A 22,856-nucleotide genomic window follows, 5' to 3' on the forward strand; every position below is an offset into this window, starting at 1 on the left:
ATAGTGGTTTTGTGTCACCTTTTTTGCCTGCCCTTACAACCTAGAGCGGAATCAGCTCCCAACACAAATGAAAGCATCTTCAAAGCTGCTTTCTACTCCGTATGGCTGCAAGAGCCCCAGAGGGCCAGTTCTGCAGCTGGGGACAGCCAGAATGCAGCGATGGCTGTTCAGCCACATCCGGACACTCTCTATTCTGGATTGGAGAGGTAGGGCCAGCCGTACCAACCAACCTTGTGCCACAACAAGAATCCCTCTGTAGGTGCTTCAGTGGGCTGCTTTGCACTGCTAGAGAAAGGCTAGAATGTTGTCAGCCTTCTGGGTGAAGAAGGCCCAATAATCTTTAGACTAGGAGAATCCTGAAGATCATGGGCGGCAGGTGAACCCCCACTTTGGGAGGCTAGCCTGCCGGCCCCACCCCTTCTGCCCAAAGCCCCGAACCTCCCCCAAAGGAAAAGCCCAGAGGGCCCCCCCAAACGGAGGAGCCCCGCCCCCCCGAATAGAGGAGTCCCGCCCCACCCAGCCACTGCTGCCCCCCCAACCCACTGTGACCCCCACCCCCCAGCACCAGACCGAGCCTCTGGTCCTGCCCCCTCCCCCCCCCCGCTCGCCAGGCCGGCCCCAGGGCTGCCAGAGTCGGGTTGGCAGCCTCCCTAAGCGCTGTGCCAGCTCCAGCACCATGCTGAGCCACCCCTCCTCCCTCCCTCCACCACCAGAGTCGGGCAGAGTAAGCCACTGGCAGCCTCCCTGAGTGCCAGCTCCTCCCACCCCTGAAGGCCCCCCACCGAGCCACCAGCATCGCCCAGCTGAGCCTCCTCACTCCGCCAGCCAGTCCTGAGGAGGAGGGACGCGGCGAGCAGCGGGGACATTTGGGGATGGAGTGTAGGAGGCAGTGGGGGTCTCGGGGAAGGGGCAGGCACCCCAGCCCAGTTGTCCAGTCGCGGGTTTGCAGCAGTGCCAGGGAAGGCAAAGCTTCCCTGGCCTATTGTACCCACCACCCATGCTGAAGACATCTCACAAATCAACACACAAACCCCCTCTGCCCAGGTAACTATGAGGCTTTGTAGTAGACTACAGAGCTTTTAGGTCCCACTTTGAATCCAGCCTAGGTGAATGGTAAGTACTATTTGTCACCGGTGATTACTGTTTGGTGACCAATGTGGAATGACTTCCTATTAGAGAAAACTGTCCCAAACTTGGCAATCCCATCAGAAAAGCCAAATCATCAATGAACCATGGAAGCTACTCCTTCACCCCTAGAGGTTGTATACTGTATTTTCAGATTGTAAGCTCTGTGTCAAGAATCTTTCTTACATGTACATAAGCCACCTTGCAAGCTTACAGTGGCATATAGATAATCATAGGAGTGGTCTTGCCAGGGCAAATCTTCTGCCACACTGGTGGCCCAAGGGAAGCGTGAACAGCAGCTACCCAATGCTATATCTATTCTGTGCACAGCCAAAGAACTGCAAGCTCCAGGGTGGTTGTTACAGCAACACTCACAAGTGCTACACTCTGCTTTAAAATACCATAAAGAATCCAAGTATAATTAGTGGCTGGGTTAAAAATAACATTCACAATGACATCCAGTATCGGACTGGAAAGGATTAGCTTGTTTCTGATGACTTATTGCACTTCTCTGTTACACAACGTAGCCTCTAACTGGCTTTCAGAAGCAGGTTTAAACTTTCCATACCAATAACTAGTGTCCAACCCAAATATATTTAGCACAAACGAGAAGCAGAGGGAGCCGATTAGTGGGCACGGTATACTGCCTTCCCACATGTTCCTTTGAGTGGTTAGACATGTTCCCAACAGCTCCTGTCTCCAAGGACATTGCTTTGCAGTGGAATGTGCTTTGTAAGCCGTGGCGAGGGAAAATTGATTTGTTGCCTCTAGGAAGGCAACAAGTCCACAAACATGTGGACAAGGGGGATCCAGTGGACATAGTGTACTTAGATTTCTAGAAAAACTTTGACAAGGTCCCTCACCAAAGGCTCTTAAGTAAAGTAAGTTGTCATGGGATAAAAGGGAAGGTCCTTTCATGGATTGAGAACTGGTTAAGAGACCGGGAACAAAGGATAGGAATTAATGGTAAATTCTCAGAATGGAGAGGGGTAACTAGTGGTGTTCCCAAAGGGTCAGTCCTCGGACCAATCCTATTCAACTTATTTATAAATGATCTGGAGAAAGGGGTAAACAGTGAGGTGGCAAAGTTTGCAGATGATACTAAACTGCTCAAGATAGTTAAGACCAAAGCAGACTGTGATGAACTTCAAAAAGATCTCACAAAACTAAGTGATTGGGCAACAAAATGGCAAATGAAATTTAATGTGGATAAATGTAAAGTAATGCACATTGGAAAAAATAACCCCAACTATACATACAATATGATGGGGGCTAATTTAGCTACAACAAGTCAGGAAAAAGATCTTTGAGTCATCGTGGATAGTTCTCTGAAGATGTCCGCGCAGTGTGCAGAGGCGGTCAAAAAAGCAAACCAGATGTTAGGAATAATTAAAAAGGGGATAGAGAATAAGAAGGAGAATATATTATTGCCCTTATATAAATTGATGGCACGCCCACATCTCGAATACTGCGTACAGATGTGGTCTCCTCATCTAAAAAAAGATATACTGGCACTAGAAAAGGTTCAGAAAAGGGCAACTAAAATGATTAAGGGTTTGGAACGGGTCCCATATGAGGAGAGATTAAAGAGGCTAGGACTCTTCAGCTTGGAAAAGAGGAGACTAAGGGGGGATATGATAGAGGTATATAAAATCATGAGTGATGTGGAGAAAGTGGATAAGGAAAAGTTATTTACTTATTCCCATAATACAAGAAATAGGGGTCACCAAATGAAATCAATGGGCAGCAGGTTTAAAACAAATACAAGGAAGTTCTTCTTCACGCAGCGCACAGTCAACTTGTGGAACACCTTACCTGAGGAGGTTGTGAAGGCTAGGACTATAACAGCATTTAAAAGAAAACTGGATAAATTCATGGTAGTTAAGTCCATTAATGGCTATTAGCCAGGATGGGTAAGAATGGTGTCCCTAGCCTCTGTTTGTCAGAGGATGGAGATGGATGGCAGGAGAGAGATCACTTGATCATTGCCTCTTGGTCCACTCACTCTGGGACATCTGGCATTGGCCACTGTCGGTAGACAGGATACTGGGTTAGATGGACCTTTGGTCTGACCTGGTACGGCCGTTCTTATTGTTGTTTTCCAGCCCAAAAGGAGACATAGCAGAGATGTGAACAAAGTGGCAGGGACAGGTCAAAGGCTCATATTGGAGCTGCAACCGAGCAGAGTCCAACCCAGCTCAGGAGGGGTGTCTTGGTATCCCTCCAGGGCTGGGGTTCTCCAACTATCAGGCCCAAAAGCAGAAGCCTCAGGGCTGCTCTACTTTACTCCAGCTGCTCTTGGTCCCCAACAGCCCGTTCCAGCAGTCAGGTCATTGTGGCCACACCTCCTAGACCTGGGAGCAGTGTCAGAGCCACTACGATGACTCTTTGCCACCCAAACTTTCTCCTAGGAAAGGAGGGCCCTTGAGTAGCTGGTTAAATAGGTTTTACAGACACTGTCTGCAAGGAGAGTGGCAGGAAGCAAAGGGGGCATATCCAAGACCCTGAACCAAAGTCTTATCCCCCTTGAACAAACAGCTCTACTCAACCTTCCCAAAGTGCAGGGGGAGGAAAGAGGCAGAAAACAAGTAGCCATAAAGCCATAGGGGATGCCATTAGCACAGCTTGGACCCCTTGGGGCTAGGCCTGCAGCCACAGCAACTCCTGTTCATAGCACAAGGTAAAATTGTTTGCCACACTTGTTGTTGGCAAGTTATTTTCCCCAGTGCATGGATTTTATACCTTAAGGTGGAATTTCATAACAGTGTGATCTAGGAGGCCTTGAGACAGACTTTCAATGGATCTGAGGGAAGCCACAATCAGTCACTTGGTACATTTTAAAAAAAAAAAGAAAAACCACACACATCACCACACTGGATGTTAGTATATAGGTCTATTTGTTAGCCTGGGATAGAATTTTGGGTTTGACTTTTTGATACTCTTATATCTTATACTAATATGTGTAAACAAAGGACAAAGATGGTGTGTGTTGCTTCTGCCTAGTCAGATAGATTTGTTAGTACAATGGGAACAGATAAGATTGGTTAAAGTGTTACTGGAGAGCAGGCTTTAAGAGTGCCTCAACCCCAATCTCAAGGCAAGGTCAAGCAACCAGTTGGGAGGGGGAAAAGGGGCTGGGGGGAGTGGTATAAAATACTAAGATCAAAGAAATGCCTGTCCCTGACCAGCACAACCTCACTCCTCCCATGGGATACAAAAGGGGTTGGACTGTGGGCATGCAGCACAGGTATATTTGGGCCTGCTAAGAAGGAGGATGGGGGGAAAGGAGAATGGAGACACAGGCAAGGCTCTGCGGTGTCAGAGCTGGGGAGGGGGACACTGGGAAACAGACTCTGCCGGTGTGTAGAGCTATGGACATGTTCGCTTGGAACGAACCCCAATAAACATCACATTGCCTGAACATCGGACTTCTGCTTCCTGTCTGTGTGATAAGAACCAGGGGAGGGGGTGAAGGGAATGCCCTTTAACACTGCACAAAGCATTATTACATGTACCCCAATACAATACTCCTCTACTGGCAAGGAGATAGACTGGATGGCTTAACAAGTCTATTCTAACCCTAATTTCTATGACCTATGAAGAAGGCTCATCTGCTACGATCAGGCGGGCATATCTCACTAGATAATTTTCCTGTAATTGCATGAGATAGGAATAGGCATTGACAAACCTTAGCCTTCCCTCTTTCTCCTCCTAGGTTTTATGCTGTTGCTTTCCTTTTGTCCTACAAACCGTCACTTACTACCAGAGAACTGACTAAAACCAGCTTCGGTAAGCCTGGAAGACACGGTCACTCACCCACCTCTCCGCTGAGCGCAGAGCATCCTGTTGATGGAGGAATGAATGGGCCAGAGGGCTGATGTGAAGCAGATCATTTTTGTTGAGCCCTAAAATCCCTCTGCAAGCTTTGATGACGACTTGTGGTTTATGTTTCATAATTTGACTTCCCAGAGAGTGCCGAGGGAGCGACACAGATTTATACCAGTTGAGGATCAGATCCTAGCTATGTAATGTACATGTTTGTATGTCCAGTCAGTCATGTTTTATCTTAGAGACATGACCATCCATATTTTTCAGAATGAGGCTAGACGCTATACTGAGCGCAAATCTGAATGGCAACAAGAAGAGCCAATAAGCAAGAAGAGATGGTGGTGAGGTACCTAGTTCTACTAGGGGTGGAGGACAGGAATTTGGCTTGGAAGAGTAAAAGGGGGGGACACTATCTGGCTTCAGGGTGGGAACCAAAACATGGCAAAGGAATTGAATGTTAAGGCCCTGTTGCAGAGTCAGCATTAACTCTGAATGTCCTTGCTTTCTGCAGCGTCACCAGATGTTTGGGATTACTGCAAAGCAGATTCTGGTGTGCGGGTGTTGATTAAATCCTGAGCTTTTCTGAAACCAAAGCAGAGCTGCCAAGTAATCTTCCTAAAAAAATGCCCCGACACAGCATAAAGAATTCTACTAGTGCTGCTGGCCCGTTGCATACTGATACCAAGCCCCATTTAAGGGGAGGAACTGTATCCCTTGAACCAGCTCCGTTGTTAGGTTCAAACCCTTCCCCCCCCCCAGTGATTTATTTTGACACGTTTAAATACACCTCTACCCCGATATAATGCTGTCCTTGGGAGCCAAAAAAAATCTTACTGCATTATAGGTGAAACCGCATTATATCGAACTTGCTTTGATCCACCAGAGTGTGCAAACCCCCCGCCCCAGAGCACTGCTTTACCGTGTTATATCCGAATTTGTGTTATATCAGGTCACGTTATATCGGGGTAGAGGTGTAACACATTTTAAAAGCAATACATGTTATTAAAAATATTTGAAAATTTATTGTGGCCCTGCCTGTGTCGGACGCTGAATTTACAAATACAGACGACTGGGGAGAGTAAGCATTACATTACTTTAGCCATCCATACAGTGGGTGACCCCCAAGCACCGACCGACCCCCAAGCACCGACCGACCCCATGCTGGAAGGAGTACCCCTGAGGCAAATGCACCCTTTTAATAACTGCTACCCACCTTTCTCCTTATTGGATGTGTGGCACAGTCGACCAAGGAGAAGATGCGCATGCAATGCCACTGGACAAGCTTGATCATCTGCAAACAGGAACAGACTAAGCCAGTGTGTAGAATTAAACCCTGTAACAGGGTTGCACCCACCTCTCATGAGCGCCTCCTGGTCAAGTGCGTGTACCTGCACTCTCTCTCTGTTTGTGGTGGGTCTTTGCTGACTCAGCCCTCCAGCCAAGTCATACACAGTCTGTCTGTGAGATCAAAGCAAACCCCTTTCAGGGTTCAAGTCCAACAGGGGCTTTTCTCAGTGCCTTCTGTAATGTCTCTGTCTGTTCCTGCTCCAGAATAGAGCAGTGCCCCAGGGCTCCTTCCCTGGAGGCAATGCCTTTGCTGGTCACAGTTCTTCAGCCTGGCCACTACAGTTCAGTCCCCATTTTGGAGTGCCTCAAAGTTCAGGCCACATTCCCAGTAGCTGGGGGGGCAGTGGGGAGACCCAGGCTCACCTTCTACTCCAGGTTCCAGCCCAGGGACCCTAGAGATAGCAGCCATTCACAATATCCCTTAAATAAACTGCATTGCTGCTATAATTCCCTGGGCCACTTCCCTGTGGCTCCAGCACATTCTTCACCCTTACCTCAGGACCTTGTCCTGGTGGAGTCCCAGCACCATCCACTCTCCTCCAACTCCAGCAAGGACCTGAACTCACATTGGCCCTGCAGATCTTCTTATACTAGCCTGCTGGGTCCTGATTGGCTGCTTCCCACACAGCCACTCTAGGCAGAACCTCTCTACTGCCCTTTTCTGGGGCAAAGTGTAGCAGGACCACAAAACCTCCAGTAGGGGGCCTCAGGGCATAGTCCATCCCATCACAAATCCATACAGGTGTATTTTCTCTTGTTAGTGCCATTCTGCATTTTACACTCTCATATTAGTTGCTTTACCTGCTAAGCCTTTCTGTTCTGTCCTCTGGGCATGTAAGTTACACCCACTTGTAACTGTTTATTCTGACGTAGCTATGTGTAACCATCATTTACTTCACCTCTGAATTTGGCCCACCTAAGATGAGGAAAGGCCTTTTATAGCAGTGCAGGCAACACATCCCATTCACAGCTGCACATCTCTAGCTTGGCCAAGTGCCGATTTCACAGTGCATGACATTTTACTTCCATGCAGAGGGCTAACAGAAGGCCTATACCTCTTTCACATGTCTCAAAATGAAGCTTAAGGGGGATTTACATGGTGTATAGGCCTATGCTGCCCCTCTGCACATGGGTGAAATATCAACCCCCCATATGCATATTATATATATATATATATATATATATTTACACAACTCTAAGAGCCTCACTACTGCACTTCATCTGATTCCCATTGGACTATGCAGAGGTGGGTATCATGACGGGGACATAAGGGGTCAGGCCTAATGACTACAGCCAGAGACAGGAGCTACTGGTCAGAGCCAGAGTCAGAAGCCAGGGTCATGCCAAGGATTAGAGGCAGAATTGGGAGGTAAGAGTCGAGCCAGAGGTCAGAGCCAGAGTCGGAAGCCAGGAATTGAGCCAGAGGGTCAGAACCAGACTTGGGAACGAAGAATCAAGCCAGAGATCAGAGCCAGAGTCAGGATCGAGCAGGGCTGGAGCGGACTGAATCAGGGCAGGAACAAGGCTGGAGGCAGGCCGAGAATAAAGCAGGTCTAAGCTGGAGCAAGGCTGGGAACAAGGCAGGCACAGGAGCAACCGTAGCTGTGGGCATAAATGTTGAGCAGCCAGCTCCCTTCAGCCAGCCAGGTGGTCCGGGCAATCAGGCAATCCTGTTGCAACCCAGCTGAGCTCATTCATCTGCATGGAAGCTGAGCCGGATAGTCGTCAGCCTCAGCTGAAGGTTTTCAATCCTGACAATGGGGATTCCAAGTCTCTGACACTGCAACATCTTACCACCCAGCCACTGAATCACCCCTAAAGCAATACAGCTTTTCTAAGCACCATCCCTTTCAATTTTCTTGCTGATACATAATGGGCATAATACAGAAGTGTCATCAATTACTGATAAACTGTTAACTTATAGAAGGAGTTGAGTATCCTGATATCACTATTTATTTAGAAGAATCGACTTAAGTGGAGAGTTTTATTGTACTGAAATAATGCAATACTGGAGACGGCCTGTAGATGGTGCTATGGTTTGTGTAAGTATTATGTGTAGGGAAAGGCTTGCTAGGAAAAGTTTAGAGTAAAAGAGAAAAAGAATACAGCTTGGACAGGTAAAACCCTTCAGAGGCCAGTGGTATCCGCAGCCTGTCTGTGCAACTATCCATCGGCTCTTCATAAATATTTAAGCCCTGAAACAGACATCTGTCTCACACCCCTTTGTTCTATCAACACAGCCTTCTCCATGCCATCAGCGGGAGAAGAATGTAGCACTGGTTTTGCTCGGCTGATCACAGGGTGGGAAATATTTCTTCCCTGCTCCAGAATCTGACATATATTTCAAAGAAAGCTTTGTGGGAGCCCAACTGTGCATCGTTTTCTATCTGTCTTCCTATACTATAGCGACAGGACTGAGTTGGAATCCCAGATTTCAGCACTGGGGGGAATTCATATCCAGGCGTCATGGCTGAGAATCCTCTTTGAAATATGAGCGTAAGAACCCAGAGCAGAGAAACCTGACTTTGCAATATTCCAACACATTAAATAAAGAGGGTCAGACCCTCAGCTGGTTGTAAATTAGGATTGGCTTCCATGGGACTAGGCTCATTTGCACCAGCTGAAGTTTTAGCCTTCTATGTACACACTCAACATCTCTACTGGTCAAGAGCTACGGATGTTCCTTCACAGCCTCTGCCCAGGAGCATACATACCTGGGATGCAGCCTGTTGGGTTCAGAGCAGTTCTTCCACCATGTTCTAGTTCCCTGACCTCCTACTTCATCCTTCATAGCTCCACAGCCCCCCAGAACTCTTTGGATCCTCAGTGCTACCAGTGCCCACATAGCATGGAGGCAAAACACACCCACTTCCATCAGTGCCTGGCCAGAAGATTTTGCCCCATCCTTTTAGACACAAACCTGGCCCTGGTGAGCCATGCATTCATGACCTCCAGGCTTTATTGTTTCCACTCATTATGTCTAAGAACAAAGCCATACACTTTGAAAAGCTTCAGCAGGTACAGAACAGCTGGCTTAGCAACACAGATTGCCTGACGACTCCAAGAGGACTGTCTCTAGCTACCTGACAGACCATGTCTCCCTCTGTGACCATAGCCTCCCGCTCAGCAACATTCTGCTGGAGCCAGGACATTGACAGCTGGTAGCAGATGGAACTTCCCTGGGAGCTGGGCCTAGACTACAGAACTCCAGCTTTGCCAGCCTCACACATACAAAAGCCACAGAAATCATAGAAACATTGGGCTGGAAGTGGAATGGACCTCGAGAGATCATCAAACCCAGCCCCTTGCACTGAGGCAGGACTTAGACCATCCCTGACAGGTGTCTGTCTAATCTGCTCTTAAACACCTCCAACGATGGGGATTCCACAGCCTTCCTTGGAAGCCTATTCCAGTGCTGAACTACGCTTATAATTAGAATTTTTTTCCTAGTATCTAACCTAAATCTTCCTTGTTGCAGATTAAGCCCATCACTTCTTGTCCTACCTTCAGTGAACATGGAGAACAATTGATTCCCTTCCTCTTCATAACAGCCCTTGACATATTTGAAGACTATCAGGTCTTCTCTTAGGGGACGTCAACACTACCTGCCGGATCGGCGGGTAGCGATCGATCTATCAGGGATCGATTTATCACGTGTAGTGTAGATGTGATAAATCGATCCCCAATCACTATCCCGTCGATTGCTGAACTCCAGCTTGGCGAGAGGCGGAAGCAAAGTCGATGGGGGAGCCGCGATGTGCCGCGAGGATGCAAAGTAAGTAATTTTAATTCGATCTAAGATACGTCGACTTCAGCTACGCTATTCTCATAGCTAAAGTTGCGTATCTTAGATCGATCCCCCCCACCCCCTGTGTAGACCAGGCCATAGTCTCCTTTCCTCGACACTAAACATACCCAGTTTTTAAACCTTTCCTCACAGGTCCCACCCAAAATCATGGAATTGGCTTAAAAATCATTAGTTTTTTAAAAAAATAAAACTGGGTTCTTTTTCTTTACCCTCAGGTTTTTGAACCTTTAGGGTGCACTATATTCACCTTTTCAAACCTCTCTGCAACCATGAGCACTAGAAAGTTATTTTTTAAAAAAAAATGAAGTCTGAGATTTTCCACATATTCACAAGACTCCAGGAGCTGAGGCTTTAAGAAATACACTAAATATCATGAGAGTTGGCAACCCTGGGACTCACTCCTGAAAGCAGTAACAACAATCACAGAGCTCACTGCTTTCAGACCCAAATGCAAAACTAATTTATTAAACCTAGCTGTCCCTCTGAAGAATCAGACTTTTAGTGTCTAATGCTGGACACCTAAAAATTGAGGCATCTGAAACCAAAAGCCACTTTTGAAAATGTTGGCCTTAGTTTCAATAAAGTGTCATATTAAAAACTAGCTTATCTGCTTAATTAAAAAAATAAAAAAAATACATTCCCCCCTCCCCTCAGACTCACTCTCTTCCTTCCAAGCGGAAAGCAAAACTTTCTGTCATTATTACTGCCAAACCCTGAAAACTTCAAAAAAATCTAGTCTGGCATGAAAGGTGTCTTCATTTTCTATGTCTTTCATTGCCCCCCCCCACACACACACACACACCCTTTTAAACACAGCTGTATGAATTTCTCCTGAATGCCAGCGACTGAAAAGGAAGGTTGGAAAATTCTTCATGATTATGAGTTTGAGCAGATACAACCTGAGAAATGTAGATGATGAAAGATAGATCTATAGTTTTAAGTTCAGCCATCCAGTCAAAATAAGGTTACTCACCGGAGATGCCTTCTAATAACTTATATTTATGTGGTGCTTTTCATCCTGAAGTGCTTTAAAGACTCTGCACAAGAGGGATCATTCACCCACCCCCACTAATACAGTTTGGGTGGAATGAATTAGCCACTCTGTGTCAGTTACACAACACTTTTTAGAAAGGAAATTGCAAAACACAGAGCCAGTTGAATATAAAGAAGACAGAACATGCTGGGAGCTGGAATTTTTCCAGACACCCCAACACATCCAAAAGTACTATAGGCTGTTTCAAGGAACATGGATGGTCAGGGCAGTGATTTTACATCCATTTGAAAGTTGGCGTCCCCAAGAGCACAGCTCTCCCAAGCACCATGGTAGGACGCCTTGGTTTATCTCAGCTCAGAAGGAAGAGCTCCGAGATCCTGCAGAATCTGGATTTTCCTTGGAGACCAGTCAGAGCTGTGGGTGCGCAACACTTTGCAGGAACAAGTCTGCAACGGGTCATCAGGCCCATGTTTGATTAGCATCAGCCAGCCAATGAAATCACAGGTGGGGGTGGCATGAGTGATGAAATGCTGCCCCAGGCCAACTTTTATGAGAGAAAATCACACAATTCTATTTGCCAATGTTATCTACAAATTAATCAGAATAATATAGGGACTGCTGTACTTTTTCCCTCCTATGTCAGTCATGGTGAATAAGAGGCCATGGATTGATATTTTGGATTTCTGTAGAATCGTTCACATCAAACGCTGCCAAAGTACTCCACAAACTATATGCATTGCATCATACTAAAAAGAGTATTTCTTTCAAATGGCTGTTCTGTTAGTGGTTGAGGGGGAAAGCCAGCCAATTAGCTCAGAGTGCATTATTTGTATGATGGCAGAACCTCTGAGCCCCAGGATACTAGGAGCTGTACATACATGGTAAGATACAGTCCTTTCTCCCAAGAGCATACAATATAAATATACAAGGCAGAAAGGGGGAGAAGATAGGAAGCATCCCTATTTTACAGATGGAGAATGTAGCAGAAAGAGGTTAAGGGACTCACCTGAGGCCACATTAGAAGTCTGTGGCAGACGATGGAAGAGAACTCAGCTCTACCGAGTCCCAGACAAATGCCTTATCTGCTGCGCATGCATAGGTGCTGACTCCGTGGGTGCTCCAGGGCTTGAGCACCCACGGGGAAAAATTAGTGGGTGCTCTGCACCCACCAGGAGCCATGCTCCCCTCCCCACCCCACCTCACCTCACCTCCGCCTCCTGCCCTGAGCGCGCCATGTCCCCGCTCCTCTGCCTACCTCCCAGTGCTTGCCACCGCCAAACAGCTGTTTGGTGGCGTAGCAAGCTCTGGGAGGGAGGGGGAGGAGCGGGAACGTGGCATGCTCAGGGGAAAAGGCAGGGCCAGGGCGGGTTTTGGGGAAGGAATCGGAATAGGGGCAGGGAGGGGGCGGAGTTGGGGCAGGGACTTTGGGGAAGGGGTTGGAATGGGGGCAGGGCAGGAGTGGGAGGGGGGCCGGGGTGGAGTTGTGGGGGGCAGAGGGGGTCGAGCACCCACTGGCGCGAGTAGAAGTCGTCGCCTATGTGCACATGCATAATAGTGTGAAAGTTTTGGACAAGGACACGGAGAGATGCCCACATTCATACCAGAAGTGACATGGGATCTTTACTTTCCACACAGACGCTCAGTCAGCAAAGTCTTTTCGTGAGGTCACACTGAGCAAATAGCATAGCACTGAAGGGACCTACCACAGGAGGACGAAGGGCTTGGGACTTGAACGTGTGATTTGAGGTATTTCACAACTGAGGCTCAGATCACTGGCCGCCCCCTCCTAATCCACGACTGTATTACCTCGTAATCAGATTGTTATGAAGGTAGCTCAGTCAGAATATACCTACACTGCAATAAAAGACTCATGGAACAGCCGCAGCCGGACTGGGGCAGCTAACTCGGGCTCTCGGGGCTGAAAATTGCAGTGTAGACATTCGGGCACAGGCTGGAGCCTGGGCTCAGAAACCCTGTGAGGGGGGTGGGTCTCAGAGCCCAGGCTCCAGCCCGAGCTTGAGCCTCTACATGGCCATTGACCCGAGCTCTGAGACTTGGTGCTGCAGATTTTTTATTGCAGTGTAGACGTGCCCTCACATTAAGCACTACGCCAATGCGAAATCTCAAGCCCCCTTCGTGAGCCTGATGGATTGAGACTGACAAATGAGGGAGACATGGAACGACCAGCAGAAAGCCACGTGTGTACAGCTGATTCGACAATACCAAAAAATCCCCATTCTGTATGTCAGAGAAAAAGGTGCTTTGCTCCAGGCCCAGAGAGGAATGTAGCAGATTATGACAGAAAGACCTAAAACATCTGTAAAACATCAGTTAGATTATATTCCTATTGCTTAATGCCCAGCTTTGTTCGGTTGAGCATTAGCAACAACTCATAGCTCCCTTACCTGTAATGCTGGTTTACTTTAAGAAAGCATTAGGGTAAAGTTGTCTCAGCAAGGCCTTTCCTGCCTGTCACTGGGGGAGATAAACAGACAAGTAGTTACAAAATCTGACTGCGACTGTCAAAGGCTTCCCACTCCAGGAGAGGTTTTCACATTTTTAAATAATAAATGTGAGGTGGCAACTCACCAAAAGGGCAGGGCCAGTGTTTCTCCTGTCGGCCAAGGCTGATGGGCTTAGATGATCCGTAGGGTAGTTGTCGTGCTGAAAGCTGCCAGCACTGCAGGTGAGTGTTGGATCCAAAGACAATGCCAGTCCTCATTAAAGCCCATGGGTGTGCCGGTCATGCTCTCTCAGGTTCAACAGAAAGCGCAATCAAGCCCCTTTATGTAGTGAGACAAGAGGGGCTATTGCCCAAGATGCTAGGCCGCATGGAACTAAGCTGTGTGAACTGAGGGGTTTCCCTGGGTGCAAACACAGTGGCCAGGACACTGGCTACAAGCTCTTTGTGTTGGAGGCAGAAAGCCAAGCCAAGGAGTTTTGTGGTGAGCCTGTGAGGGAGCAAACTGACAGGGCTTGTTTGGGCACGGAGTTCACTGGAGTGGCAGATGAGGGGATTTCTGAACAAGGAAACCACCTGCTGCTTGTTTCTGCTGTGTTCAGGGGAAACAGGACCGGGTGTCATTTCCCCCCTAAAGAAAGAAATAAAGTTACATCAAGAATACACCCGACTCATATAATAAATTTCTCCTCCTAACAGAAACAGAATCCTGCAAGCCTTCAAATGTTGGCTCTCCACTTGGGCCAAAGGGACAACAGTCGTGATCAGCAAGTGTTGCTGATCATCATCAAAGGGCTCCACTGCAGTCAACGCACTGAGGAGTAGAGTCTCAGAATTCTGTGAGTGGGAACGGACATTTGGGGATCCCCGTTCTTCAGGAGGGAAATGGACTCACACACCCTCCCCCCAAATGTAGTGCTGGAGAAAGGTGCCAGTCAGTGTGAGTGCCGCTGAGGGAGGCAAGGGCCCTTCGGCACAGATGACAATGGCCCACCCACAGAGAAGAGCAGCTAAATAAAGACTGAGGTCAACAGATGGCTTGGGGACAACTCAGGAAGGGGAGGGATGGGAATTCAGCAGGAGGATGTTAGAAGGTGAAACTGAGCAGAGAACTCTGGACAAGGGAAAGGAGCCAGACTGACAGCTCTGGAAGCTGAAGTCCTCCATTCACCCACAGAGAGCACAAAACCAACCTGCCAATGGGCCTCGATTCTGAACTGGAATACTTCACATCTAGGAGATACGAGGATCTCCTATTTCTGTGCCTTTTCACAGTGCTCACTGTCTCAGAGCCTGAGAACCCCTCAATGTTAATCAATGAAGCTTCACAACATTCTTGGGAGGTGGATAAAAGATGATTATCCCCATTTTATGGATGGGGAGACTGAGGCACGGGGAGACTAAATGATTTCTCCCACGGTCACACAAAGAATCAACGGCAGAGATGCCAGTTTGTGACTCTCAGACCTGGGATTAAACCACAAAACCAACTTCTCCCCTATAACTATTCCCATTTCTCAGTCCATGTAGCCTTTGGCTCATCTGCTGAAGCTGCTAGCAAGAATTTCAGCTGAAGTGGTGGATGGACACTGGCCCAATAGATACTAGAGTTGAACCTTCAACTTATTTCACACAGCCATCAGATGGTATTAACTTTCACAGACCATGAACAGGGACTGGAATTTCAATACAACCTAGAAATAAAAAGTTCCATCTCCCTCCAGTCCCCTAAGCTTCCCCACTACCTAGCTGGTGCCAAACAATTTTGTAGGGGCTGAAAACTGGTTTGTGTGTTGTGTGCACTGTTAGGCAAGTCCTGGAGTGGGAAGGCTGGATTCTGGGTTCATTTTCCGTTCTCAGCGCTGCCACTCAGACAGAACTGCAGGTCCCTAAAATAGGTACAAATAATCATTAGCCAAAGAGGGCTTTGAAAATTTGCCTTGTTTATGCATTCACTGGAGGGTCTAAATCCTGGTAGAGCTTAGAAAAATCCGTCGTTTTCACTAAGGAGCTTTTAACTCTGCCTGGGCAAAAGTGCCGCAGAACAGGATAATAAATAAATGTCATGCCACATGTATACACATTTTCTTTCTAGGCTGTTTTCAATTTCTCCTTTCAGGCGTGTTTGCCCTGATGGCTCCCTTCCCCAGCTGTATAAGAAACAGCTTTGGCCCGTCTCCGAAAGCTTTCCAAACAGAAAACGTATTCATGTCCTGGACTTCAGAATGAGTAACCTTTCGCAGCCACAGACAGAAGTGGAATGGAACAGCCTGCGTCATCCTACAATCCTGAGTGTGTCAGCCTAGGTCCTTTGCGCCGTGACAGCTTTCTGTGTGAATTTAGTAGTGGGAACAATACCAGAGAGGGCCTCCTGGAGACAGAAGTCCTCTCATCGCAGAACTTGTATAATATCGGCACGAGCCAATTATTATTATTTGTATTACCATAGCGCCTAGGAGGAGCCCCAGCAAAGGACAAAGTATAAACACTGACGTGCCACAACCTGAGCCGGAGAACCCACCGCTAGGGTGACAAAGCAGTTCGGTCTCTATGGTCCATTATATCAGGTTCAAACTTAGAATATCATAGAATATCAGGGTTGGAAGGGACCTCAGGAGGTCATCTAGTCCAACCCCCTGCTCAAAGCAGGACCAATCCCCAACTAAATCATCCCAGCCAGGGCTTTGTCAAGTCTGACCGTAAAAACCTCTAAGGAAGGAGATTCCACCACCTCCCTAGGCAACCCATTCCAGTGCTTCACCACCCTCCTAGTGAAAAAGTTTTTCCTAACTTCTTGCCCTTGACTTCAAGGCCCTACATAACTCCAGTGCGAGCTAGACCAAGGGCTCCAGACAGACAGGACAGACAGAATTCCAGTCACTGGCGACAAGCTGGATTCAAACTGGTGCATCAGACCAATAAACCAGGTCAATGTGTATGGCTGAAAGTGGGCCTAGAGGAATAAGAAGGCAGGGCCATGGTACTACCCCTGTCAGCTCCAGGAGAAACGTTCCGTGCCAGCCCAATGGACAAAGCAAATTGTTCACCCCTCATGCACAGGAATCAGAACTAAGGAAATTAGACGTGCCAGAGGCACTATCTCCCAGCTGCTCCTCCAAGGGCAATGCAGCTGTGCACTTATGGCCTGGTCTAAAGGCCAGAGTCTACATGGCCCATAGCAGCTGGGGAGAGGAAAGACCTATTTGACCATCCATTCCATCCCCTTACCAGTGCCAGATTGTTCCCCACTGTACATTTACAAGCCTGGTCTGTCTTTACATTTGCCAAGTGTTGGGGTTGCCTCCACTCCCTCAGGGAGGCTATTCCACAGCCACACGGACCTGCTGGTTAGCAGGAGAGGGCTCCAAAGCCACCCCATCTGTATTCCACAGAGCACAAAGCCTGCCCTTGGTTCCAACCATGTTCTTCATAAGATATGAATAGATCGTTTCCATCATGGCCAGCCATGGGAAAGCTGGCAAGACAGGGCTGGGAGTAGGGACATGGACTAGGTCCCCCACTGCCTTGTGCACATGGCGGTACAGTCTACCAAAGGGAGCATGGCCAGTGTCCATCCAGCAGTTGTACACACGGCCACCTCCAGCATGTGCTCTCAGGAACGGGTGCCGCATGGCAGCGTGGGCCCCACCAAGCAGTGGAGCTCCCTGGCCAGAGCCATGCTGCCATTGGGCGACAGGCTGGCTCTGGGAAATAACTCACAGCCAGGAACGCTCCATTCCCCCTAGAAGCAGCGCACCTCCAGCAAATAAGTGGACCAATGCATCCCTAGGCCCCGCCTCCACACCACCCCTTCTTCCCGAGTCCCCACCCTTACATCACCCATTGCTCTAAGCCCCCACCCTTGCACTGCCCTTACCCCGAGGCTCCATCCGCATGCTGCCTCTCCCCTCCAATACCCTACCCCCACCGCTCACTCCTCTCTGCCCCCTCTCCCCATTGCTTGCCCTTATGGCTGATAAAAAGCGCTAAGCCCTCCCACTTGTCCCCTGGCCCCCCTGTTCTGATGCCCCGACTGGGAGTGCTCAGTACTGAAGCACCTTGCAGGGTCAGACCTCACCATCAGCAGTTCCAGGCCGCAAAGTGCAGCAGAAAGGTGAAAGGGTTTTCGGCTTCCCGTGGTCACCTGCGTCGTCCATGGACGCCCCGGGTCCCTCTGCAAAAGGCAACGGTCAATATGAGGCAAAGCGTTCAGGGAAGACGTGTGATCCAGGCCCTGCCGTTGACATTCTCGGGTGCGTTATACATGCAATGCCAGCTGAGACGCAGCCCCAGCGACCGCATGGATGACCCCGGTTGCTGTTATTGGGATCAAAGAGATCTGATCACAAATAAGTGGCTGGCGCTGTATTTGCTGCGCATGTTAGGAAAGCGCACAGAGAGACGCCGTTTTGTTTGGGTTTGCTTATTTTTTTAAATCTTGGCTGCGCTTTCCCTTAGAACAATAAGCTGATCTCTCCGCCCCCCCCCACCCCCCTTTTAAATGATATCACAGCAATAAAACACTCTGGGGTGAGTTTTATCAGGCCATTAATACCCAGCATGGGTGGGTGAAGGCAGGAGGCCACACCGCAGCACACACCCCGAGGCAGCCATTAATGCGGCCCATAAAACACACCCTGTCGCGTCTTCTGGCTTAATTGTCAAATGGTTTCCAGATTTAAGCCCTCTAAATGGAACCTTTTAGAAGGTCCAAGTTCATTAGGTAACATCAAAAGCCACGTTAAACAGAGGATGTGGGAGCTGCCATTTCAAACTCATCCAGGCATAGATCACATAGGCTTCGCTAGTATTTTCCTTTATATTAGACCCACTCAATTTAAAAAATAAAAAAAATAGAAAGTGGCTAGTAGACAGAAATTGAGCACACAAGAAATTGGGGCCTCTTTCCTTGGGTTTGGTTCAGATCTACCTCTGCCTATCAGTTAAGGGAGCCTGCCAGGAGGTGAAAGATATCGTGTTGGGAACCTGGCCTTGATTTTCAGTACTGACTAGGGATTTTGGATGCCTTAACTTTTGGGTGCCCAGCTTGAGCTACCATAAAAGGGCCTGATTTTCAGAGAGTGCTGAAAGTCCTCTGAAAATCAGGCCCCGTCAAGGTGTCTCAGTGTTGGACAGCCAGACTCATTAGTCACTTTTGAAAAACATGGGCCCTCTTCTTTCCCTTTTGCACCTTATTTCTGTTTCTTTCGCTTGCTCCCTTAGGGCTGGTCTACGTTACAGATTGAGGTCAGCTTAACTACGTTGCTCAGGGCTGTGATTAATTAAGTTAAGCTGATTTATACCCCTACGTAGACACCACTTGGCTGATGGAAGCTGTGTCGCTGTAGCACTTCCAGTGCAGATACAGCCAAAAATACAAGCCATCAGTGGAGTACGGTCCCTATGAGCAGATTACTCTAGAACTGCCCACATCAGAGTTTCTTGCAGCTTCATCTGAAGCAGCTGGTACTGATTGCTGTCACAGACAGGGCACTGGATAAGATGGAGCATCAGTCTGCTCTGGTCTGACAATTCTGGTGCTCCTATTGTTTGGAGATGAACTAGAACTAAAATGCATTCCATCCACCAGGAACATTTGTTGCTCATTGGTGCTAACCACTGATGCACCCATGACCAGGACAAATAATGGCCATGTGACATCATCCGTGGAAACACAGCCAGGCTCTCCTGCTATGATGGAAAGATTGCCCTGGAAAAATCTAGAAGAATCCCATTACATTTCATGATGGAGAAACAAGGGAGCCATCCTAGCCAGGACAGAAGGGAGATAATAATATATGGCATGGGCTGATGCTAACAGCTGCTCTTCCTCCTTCTCTGGGTGAGGGTGTTTGCAGTGGAGATTCTGCCGAGATATTAAAGGATCCCCTGTAACGTGGAACTTTCAAAACAGTCGCTGAGTGCGGTCTCGGTGTCTCCCATCAAATCCTGGATCTGCCTGGTGGCCTCATGACGTGGCCCTGCACTGCCATGCAGGAGACGCCAGTTTAAGCTCCCCTCCTGTTTTCTCACCCCGAGGGCCAGCAGTGGGTGGGGAACACTTTGGAGGCAGCATTTCCGCAATTTATTTGCCTTCCAGACTTGTTCCTTGCACGATTCCTCCCACAGAAGATGGCATGCAGCTCTTCTCCAGCCCCATCCTGCAAATGGACATGTGCAGCGTCCCCCTGCTCTGGCACAGAGGTCAGTGAGGCTCCAGATAGGTGCCAGGGTCTTCCTGGATGGAACCGTGTCGAAGTAAAGCCCCGCGGCTGTGCCTGCTCAGTACTCTGGACACCCTAACCCGCCTGATTGGCCGACGTCCTGTTCCAGCCTCACTCCTGCCTCAGAACCAGTCCTGCTCCTGCCTTCCCCAACTCCTGGAAATCCAGCTCTGATCCTCGGCTCTGCTTCCCGACTCCAACTCTGCCTCGGCCCTTGCTCTGGCATTCAGACTCCGAGCACTAGGCCTGACTTCCTATGAGTCAGTCCCCTGACAAACAGCATGAAGGAACAACGGTGTAGAGGCAGCGTGATCTTGTGGTTAAGGCACTGGATTGGGATTCAGGAAAACTGGGTTCATTCCCAGCTCTGACATGGACTCCCTATGTAACATTGAGTGAGTCACTTAACCTCAGTGCCTCAGTTTCCCACCTGAATAACACCAATAAAAATCCTTCCTTTGTCTTGTCTGCTGACCATAAGCTCTTTGGGGCAGTGGCTGTTTCTCACTAGGAGCTTGTACAACACCCAGCACATCATCCTCTTAACCTCAGCTGGGACCTCTACGCACTACAGCAGTACAAATGATAACAGAAGAAATTATCTTGCCTGGTAAACAGTAATACACAGAATACCACGATGTAACGGCACCGGAGATTTCTTTCCCCCTCCAAAGAGATAGCGTGTGTGTGTGTGTGTGTGTGTGTGTGTGTGTGTGTGTGTGTGTGTGTGTGTGTGTGTGTGTGTGTGTAAGGTATGTCATTATTTCTCTTCTTTCCTTTAAATTGCTACAATGTTCTATCTTTCCAGCTCCTTCCCTAGGATAGAAGTGGGAATTTTTTCCCCATATATGGGAGATGAACTAAACACCCGAATGACTTCAGGTGATTGCAGCTCAGCTGGTGTTGGAAGGAAAGACAAGCGTCTCCCAATACACACAAAGGGTCATGTTTAAATTGAAGAATCAGTGGTTGTGCCTCTTTCAGGCTTGAATTTGAATGAGTCAACGCCCCCCCCCCGCCAGCCCAACTGTGGCTAATTTCACAGGTGCAGCTCTAGGTCCTCAGAGACACCCTGGGTAGTTTTCCTGTAGAAATGCTCTGTAGCCAAGCTCCAGGTTTCATTTCAGGCAGAAGTGTCGCCAAACTCAGTAGCTAAAGGAAGAGAAGTGGCTGGGCCTAATTCGGATTCCGCTCACCTCAGTTTTACACCCCCCAGTGACTTCACGGACATTATTCCGTTTTACATCGGGGCAAGGCCCCAACCCAATTCCCACTGAAGTCAAAGGGAGACTTTCCTGTTAGCTCGAATTGTACAGGGAATTGTTCAATCAGGTCAGAATCAAGGCCAAAGTTTGGTTGTATTGAGTTTCATTTTGTTTTCCTATTGCAATTCAATGTGGATTGGCTTTAGCATCTTACGTTTATAAGCTCTGTAATCTGGCTGGTAGAATCTATATCATTATTATTGTGTAACCCGCTGGGCTCTGTTGTAATAGGAATGTGTCTTTGGCACACATGCAATGCCAGGCAGAATGTGTGTTTACCACAGAGCCCTTAGGCGTGGGTCCCCTCACACCAGCATGAAGCAGGAGCAATTCCCCTGAAGTCAATAGGGTTACACCAGCATAGAACTCACATGGGCGAGAGGAGATCCAGGCACACTCTCCTATGATGACAGCTTTCGTAGGAAATAGCCATGGGAAAGACTGCACTCCCTCACAGAGCTGGTGGAACACCGCCGCCAGGAATCAGACATCCACACAAGAAATGTGGTTTTCATTCCTAAAGCACAACTCACCTGCCACAGACACTGACTTGAGAGAGACCCTGCTGACTAGTATCTCACACTCATTGGCACCTTTTTACGATACCTCAGCATAAAGAAAATCCAGTTACCACACCAGATTTCAAGTAGTACTGAGAGGGTGGGGGTGGGGAAATCTATAAAACATGTGTTTTTCAGTAGGACATTTTACCTCAGACTAATTCATCATTTTCCATCTACCCTGCTGGGCCTGGGCAGCGGGTCATCAGCTGAGGCCTCCCTTCAACCATATTTTCACAAGTGATCAAAGGGCTGGGGTCTGGAGCTTCATAAGCTTTCCTGGCTGGAATTATCAGCCAGCCAGAACATACGACACTGTCTGTTTGAAAGCTCTTGTTTTCCATCCCTTTGCAGCATGTTCATATAACTCCCAGTACAGAACAACACAAAGCAGGAAGATTACAAGTGAGGTGAGCAGTTTTTAAAGCGAAAGGAGGACATCAATCTTCTTGGAACACAGACAGGAAACATTAGGATAGGGATAGATAAAAAGATAGAAAATATCATAATGTCACTATATAAACCCTTGAATACTGCCTACAGTTCTGGTTGCCCCATCTCAAAAAAGATACATTAGAATTGGCACAAGTACAGAGAAGGGCACCAAAAATGATTAGGGGTATGGAACAGCTTCCATAAGAGGAGAGATTAAAAGACGGAGACTGTTCAGCTTAGAAAAGAGACGACTAAGGGGGCATATGATAGAGGTCTATAAAATCATGACTGGTATTGGAGAAAGTGAATAGGGAAGTGTTATTTACCCCTTTACAAAACACTAGAACCAGGAGTTACCCAATGAAATTAATAGCCAGCAGGTTTAAAACAAACATAAGGAAGTACTTCTTCACACAACGCAGAGTCAACCTGTGGAACTCCTTGCCAGAGGATGTTGTAAAGGCCAATAGTATAACTGGGTTCAAAAACGAATTTGGTAAGTTCATGGAGGGTAGGTCCATCAATGTCTATTAGTCAAGATGGTGAGGGATACAACTCCATGCCCTGGGTGTCCCTAAGCCTCGGACTGCTAGAAGCTGGGGCTGGATGACAGAGGATGGATCACTCAATAATTGCCTTGTTCTGTCATTCCCTCTGAAGCATCAGACACCAGCCACTGCTGGAAGACAGGAGTCTGGGCTACATGAACCATTGGTCTAACCAGTATGGCCGTTGTTATGTTCACAATCCTTATTTAAAGAGACACTTACAATCATGGTTCAAAAAGCGTGTAGTAAAATGGTTGGATT

The sequence above is a fragment of the Trachemys scripta genome, chromosome 1 (assembly GCF_013100865.1).
Source record: "Trachemys scripta elegans isolate TJP31775 chromosome 1, CAS_Tse_1.0, whole genome shotgun sequence".
In the NCBI taxonomy this organism is placed as follows: Eukaryota; Metazoa; Chordata; order Testudines; family Emydidae; genus Trachemys; species Trachemys scripta.